The sequence below is a fragment of the Coenobita brevimanus genome, chromosome 68, assembly GCF_032717465.1.
Source record: "Coenobita brevimanus isolate Jiangsu-jjx chromosome 68, ASM3271746v2, whole genome shotgun sequence".
Lineage (NCBI taxonomy): Eukaryota > Metazoa > Arthropoda > Malacostraca > Decapoda > Coenobitidae > Coenobita > Coenobita brevimanus.
This window is the reverse complement of record NC_137021.1, coordinates 37,574,968-37,582,410: the sequence shown is the minus strand read 5'-3', so window position 1 is coordinate 37,582,410 and position 7,443 is coordinate 37,574,968.

Here is a 7,443-nt window from a genome sequence, read left to right as displayed (position 1 = left end):
CAGGTTACACTGACTTGTGTTATCTGATAGCCCCCAAAATGAAGTGAAGATAACGTCGTGGAACTGCAAGGTTTAATGTTTACTTCAACGGAAGTCAGAATGTTTGTCGGGTGTGGAGGAAAACGAGTGTTATTAGCAACCTCAATCTGGTATGTGGTTTTTGTTAAGTTCATTCTGTCCCTGCACTCACTCCTTAGCTCAACAAAAGCATTTGGTACGGTATGGCACAGCCTCACTCTCTCTACAGTTTTGCCCAGTCAGGTTCTTCCATGTGAACGTCTGCAGGCACCAACTCATGTTATCCTAGCAAACTCCCGGTAGGAACGGACGATTTGCTCCAGCCTTAAGCTTAAGTCTTCTCTTTGGTTTCCTCTACTCCTTGTTATCTAACTCAGATTCCGCCCTATGAACGAGATCTGGCTCAGGGAGACATGCCATGAGCCCACATAGACGAAATTCGATTTCACGTATTATTCGGTTAATAGGTCTTGATTCATTCTCATTGAGTATTCATTCATTAGGCACAGGGTTCAAACAGCGATAACCCATGATTTTAAAGCTACTTTGCTGCTCCAAAGCGCGGTTTAATTTTGATGTTTCATAACCTTACAGTAAAACAAATAGCATTTGTGCCATAAAGATGCATATATTCTTCCTTCTCCTTAAATAATGACAACACCAAATACTCAAACTGAGTGAATCCATAGCAACATTTGCCAGTCCAATGCAGTGGAAAAGCCTCATTGCTATGGATTACAGTACCAAGATAAGAGAATTTCTGAAACCTTACCAACTGACTGCGTACTGGCATCAAGAGAACATGAGCATGAACCCTGCCTGGTACAGTCGCCCCAAGAAACGACGGCAGAGTATCCAGATTTCGGTCAGCGATTATGTACATAATCTTCCTTATATCTTTACAAGGTGAATTTTATTTTGTAAAATTTTTGCAAAAAGCAGTAAGTTAATGCCAGTGTACCGCAATATATCAAACTTGTAGGAAGTAATTACAGTAGTTTCGACAATACTCGTAGGAAATCCTAAACGAAACTAACTGACATGTCAAAACCATCGCTCAGAGACAATTAAGAATAATCTGAGGTGTTTTCATTTAGTGTAGTCACAAGCAATAATTCTAGTAGTCTAAGGCTGAAAAGAAAACTGCTTCATTAAATAATTAAAATTAATCATTATTATTCATGAAATAATTTCTGTTAGAACAACAGTGAACGATTTCATCACCATTATCATCCAGACCTTTCCCACCCTACGACAGGGTGAGGAGTAGTAACTTCCAGACAGACCAAGTTTGCCTAATCCAATGGGTCACGTTTCTATTCACTCATCATTCAAGCCCCCGGGATCCTGACTCTATCTGATACATCAATAACTTTCACCACATTCTATAGCCTCACATAAACGCATCCGATATTTCAGGTTCTGTTGTCTCCATGGACGACGACAAGAAGCGGGAATGCGGCGCAAGTCAGTAGGCTATATTTAATGGCTCAATCAACAAGCACGAATAGAGGCTTTACTCAAAGATATGCGGTTATTACACGGCATTTGGCCAGTTTGCAAGTAAGAACAAAACTCCGGAAGACCATCAGTGATTGAAATGAAAATAAAGAACCTCAAAAATTTGTTGAGTCGGAGCTCCTCGGAAAATACCAAACATGTGTTAGTCTTGTATTCTCAGTTTATAAATTACTGGCAATAATAATAAAATGCAGAAGTTTATAAACAAATCACTGAGTTTAAAACTTCTAAATCAGCACTTCAGTTATGGAGGACAACGGGTTATCTGAAAACAAAAATAACAACAAGAAAGAAAAAGTATGTGGTTTTGCATTGCAAGAGTTTGTAAGCTCATGTTTTCACCCTCTTTATCGCCTACTGTAAGAGAAAACGGTAAAATCTGCCAAACCTCCTTACAACAAAATAATTTTTCATCAACAGGGAATAATGTAACAGATTACATTTATTATAATCAAAGGGAAGACGAGGAATAAAAGGCAGAAATGTCTGGTTGCTACCTCGGTTAGGGTATTTTAAATAAGAATAATTTCATTGTTTTGGCATCATTATTGTTACTATATCATCACCATTGCATTTGAAGAACTGGTAAGGTATTGTGGTCACAAGAATGTTCAACTAGCCTTCGAACCTAGACCATCTGTATTTGAAATCCTGAGATGTAAATACACGATGAACAGTGGGTTATTCTTTGCACCACGCGCCGAGTAATCCATTGCACAATCAGATCGGGAAAACGTATTACACAGTGTTAACTTTTATATTACTGTACTGCCTACATTGTTCATTTTACATAATTCTTAGCACAATATACTATGTATTTTATTCGGTATGGCGTGATGAAGGTACACATTTTTTTCATATCTTCACTAAGTTTTCACTGAACGCCTAGGAGTGCAGAATGACTAAAGAAATCTGAAACTCTGTCATCACTTCTTGGAGCGACTGTACATTGAACACTGTAACAACACAATAATTACTGCTAATATGTCGGCTTCCTTCCGTTTTCCAGATAGCTATGGTCATATCTCTTACCATGTTAGAAGGAATGATATCGATCGTTCAAAGGCTTCCATGACGCCATGTAATCCTCAGATCGTACTTTTGTCTGCAGCTCTGTTCGGGTCTGCCACAAACATAACCCACTCTTCCCACTTTTCTATCTAGGCACTACCTTCCCTATTTTTTTTTTTTTTTTCCGAGAAGGCGCGGCATTACTGGAGGGCCCTTTAACACATAGGTACTCAGAAAGCCTAACAAGGCTCTGTATTCACCCACCTTTGACACAATCTATCTTCCTTCTGCTAGAACAGAGTTACCGTGGGAGGTGGGCTTGGAATGTTCTAAACCTCCTGGAGAAAGAACGACTGCATGTGTTATCACGAGCGTTCGGGTGACTGGGTTTAACATGTGCTTTCTGAGGTGAAACAACTTGACCTTGGCAGAATCAGCAGGGATGGTTGCAAATACTGCACTACTACCCTGGCTATGATATCGGTGCCCATCTTTGGAATGTTGTTGTGGTGATAAATCTCGTTTTGCCTCTTCTGTCAACAGAATTACTCCTGTTCATGAGCGTATAATATTATTAAGGTTAAGGTATGCTCCTGGCTTCATCTTTATATAGCTGTGTATGTTTCTACTAAGGTGAATGATCTAAAGGAGAAAGAGTTGTTCAGTACCAAACCCGATTTAATTGTGGAACAATACCCCTCGTGATAAGATGTTGATCTTAGTGAACTTATTAGTAGCGACAAGAAACGTTTTGAAGAATGTGTAGTAGTCATGGTCCTGAAACCAGAAATATCAAGCTATTTCCTATTGGATTTTACAGTACTTCAGGCAAAAGATAAAATATTCGATCCTGGTTCTAGAGGCCAGATCTTCTTTGCTGTACTTGTTATTCCAGTACAAGAGGGATATTTTTATGTATTCGACTCTAGGCATAGGCTTCACAGCCTATTTCCAAGGCCCAGTAGTCCTCCTACATACAATACACCTCCACATGTTACCACTTCGGTGCCAACACCCATCGTCCATACTTATAATAATGGCTAGGGCTGTCTCATACAGGACTGGTGTATTTGTATTATCAGAGGTATTTTACATGTCGGTGGGTCTTCTGGTAAATCAGTAAAGTCTACTGAATGCAACGCAAATCCTTGAACTGTTCCCTGCCCTAGCCAGGATTAGATCGGGGGTTCGTTATGATTGTCAGCCACCTGTCTAACGATTTAGTCATCGCCCCCCCTCGAATTTACTTGTAAGATCAGCAGTTTCTTTCTTTTTTATTTTTTTTTCCCGGTATTTATTTATTTTTGGTAGTGAAGAGCTATTTCTTGCTACTCTGGGGCTTCAAAATCATAACTGGGAAAATTCCAATGTGCCACCTAAACTGTTCAGTCTTGAGAAAGTCAGGCACTTGGATTGTGTTCATGAGTATGCAGTCGCTATCTCGAATCAGAACGAGGTGGTCAGTGTTCGGTGTCACTGATAAATGTAATGGAAATTGCTCGAGATCAGCGAGGGTGTAACTCTCGCAGAGATGCTGATTGCGATTAAGAAGAGTCTATCTATCTTTATCTATTGTAGGAGTAGACTGTAGCACCAATCGAACAGGGCAGTACTCCCGAGGTGGATGGAAAGCTGATGATAGAGAGTGCTGGAGCTCCAGTTTCATCAGCCCTCAGGACTAGTTCCTGACCATCCCCCTTTGTTGAACTTTTTCGGTGTCTCAGTTACACAGAGAGTAGGCCAGCATGCTCTCCAACACAAAGTTCTTTAACTATCTACACCAAACTACATGCACAGAACACACTACACTTCCTTTTCCAAAATTCAAAAAAAAATCATGGCGTTTCTTCACCCAGCCTCGGAGTCCCCAGGGGGGGGGGCATAAATGCCCCCACCTTCCGCCCCTCTCCCGGTGACGACTCGAGGTGCCTTGAACCATTGTCTGACTCTCTTCTTCATTTCTACAACATTCGCGGCCTTTCCTCTAACTTCTGCTCTGTTGAGCACCACCTCTCCTCCTCTAAACCTCACCTTCTTTTTCTAACTGAGACTCAGCTGTCTGAGGCAACTGACAGCAAACCCTTTTCTGTATCCTCCTACTTTCTCTATACTCATTTCAAAGCCAAAGGTGGCTGTTGTGTATATATACGCAATGACTTATCTTGCTCTCGTGTTCCTGAACTCGATTCTTCTGAATTCTCTATACTCTGGCTTCGGCTTTCCTGTCATTCTATGACTAAATATATCTGTGCTGTTTACTTATCCCCGAATTCTACTGACTATCAAAAATTCTTCGACTATCTTACTTCTACGATGGAACACATTCTATCCATTTCTCCTTTCTCTGAAATCTCCATTCTAGGAGATTTCAATGTTCACCACCACCTTTGGCTCTCCTCTTCTTTCACGGATCCACCTGGTGAACAAGCCTACATCTTTTCTATCCTTAATGACCTAGAGCAGCTTATACAGCACCCTACCCGTATCCCAGACCGCCTTGGAGAGAGCTCCAACATACTTGACCTCTTCCTCACAACTAATCCTTCTCCTTACACTGCTAATCTTTTCTCTCAATTGGGCTCCTCCGATCACAACCTTATCACCTTAACCTGTCCTATCACTCCGGTATGTCCTGTGGACCCTCCAGGGAAACGTCGTCTGTGGCATTTTGGAGCCGCGGATAGGGAGACCCTCAGGCAGTACTTCTTTGATTTTCCCTGGAATGATTATTGCTTCCATGGCCGGGAGCTATCTGGGTGTGCCTTGCACATTACGGAGGTTATTCTCTCGGGCATGGAAGCATACATTCCTTTCTCATATCCTTTGACTAATGCAAGAAAGCCTTGGTTTAATCACGCTTGTTCTCATGCTGTCTGCAACAAGGAGAGGGCCTACAAAAGGTACCGGAGCCAACCAACCCCTGAATCACATCATCTTTACGTTTCTGCCCAGAATCGTGCTAAGTCTGTTCTTCGCTCTGCTAAAAATAATTTCATCCGTACTAAATGCTCTCAACTCTCCAACTGGAATTCTCCCCGCTCCTTCTGGCACTTGCCAAAAACCTTTCTAACAACTTTACCTCATCATCCTTCCCTCCTCTTTTCCACTCTGATGGTTCTGTAGCTATTTCTTCTACTGATAAAGCAGATCTCTTCACACAGACTTTCTCCTCCAATTCCACCTTAGACGATTCCGGTGCTGTTCCTCCATCACTTCTTGCCTCTGACTTCTTCATGGCTGACATTAAAATTTCTAAGCTGATGTATTCTCTGTCATCGCTGGCCTCAATACTAACAAGGCATATGGGCCTGATGGAGTCCCTCCTGTTGTTCTCGAGAACTGTGCTTCTGTGCTTACACCCTGCCTTGGCAAACTCTTTTGCCTTTGTCAACTTGTACCTTTCCTTCGTGCTGGAAGTTTGCTCTCATTCAGCCAGTCCCAAAGAAGTGTGACCACTCCTAACCCTCCAACCATCGTCCAATTGCTTTAACGTCCTGTATCTCAAACGTTCTTGAGTCAATTCTCAATAGAAAAATATTAAGGCATCTTTCCTATCACAACCTTCTTTCTGATCATCAGTACGGGTTCCGTCAGGGACGCTCCACTGGCGATCTTCTCACCTACCTTTCAAACTCCTGGTCATCCTCCTTTCTGGACTTTGGGGAAAGCTTTGCCATTGCACTTGACATCTCAAAGGCTTTCGATCGAGTCTGGCATAAATCTTTAATTTCCAAACTGCCCTCACGGTTTCTATCCTTCTATCTGTGCCTTCATCGCTAGTTTCCTTTCTGGTCGTTCTATAGCTGCTGTTGTATACGGCCATCGTTCTTTTCCGAGATCTATCAACAGTGGTGTTCCTCAGGGCTCTGTCATATCACTAACTCTCTTCCTTTTATTCATCAATGACCTTCTAAGCTGTACATCTAACCCTATCCACTCATATGCTGATGACTCCACCCTTCACCTTTCCATTCGGTTCCCGCAACGCCAATCTCAGCAGTTACTTCAACAAGCAAGGGATGAGGCTATGGAACACCTAATGTCTGACTTGGCTCGTATCTCTGACTGGGGTAAAAATAATCTTGTTTTTAATGCATCTAAGACTCAGTTCTTACACTTATCAACCTGTCAAAATCTTCCACAGGTATACCCACTAATGTTTAATAATATTCAGCTTAATCCTGCATCATCCTTGAACATGCTTGGGGTTTCATTTACTCGGGACTTATCTTTGAAAGATCTTATTACATCTCTTGTAAAATCTGCTTCCAAGAGATTGGGTGTGCTAAGCCGACTCCGTTCTTTCTTTGCCCCTGCACAATTGTTGACTCTATACAGGGGTTTTATCCGCCCCTGTGTGGAGTACAACTCTCATGTGTGGGGAGGCTCCCCACATACAGCTCTTCTCAACAGGGTGGAGTCAAAGGCTTTTCATCTCATTAACTCTCCTCCTCCTACTGATTCCCTTCAACCTCCGTCTCTTCGCCGCACTGTTGCATCTTTATCTCTTTTCTATCTCTACTTTCATGGTCACTGCTCCTCTGAACTGTCTGCATGCATTCCTGCACCTCTACGTCGGGCGCGTAGCACCCATCTAGCAGCAAACTCTCATCCCTTTTCTGTCCACATCTCTAATGCAAGAGTTAACCGTTACTCCCAGTCCTTCATTTATGCAACAGGTCAACTCTGGAACTGTCTCCCTCTGTCTGTATTTCCTGCTGTCTATGATCTCCAGTCTTTCAAACGCAGTGTGTCCAGACATCTCGAAATGAATGGATCTTGAATTTGGCTCTCTCTTGTATTTTGTTTTTCTCTTGGAGGGAACTGTTATTGCGGGCTCACGGCCTTTGGTTCCTTCTTCCTCGCATTAAAAAAAAAAAAAATCTATTGCCA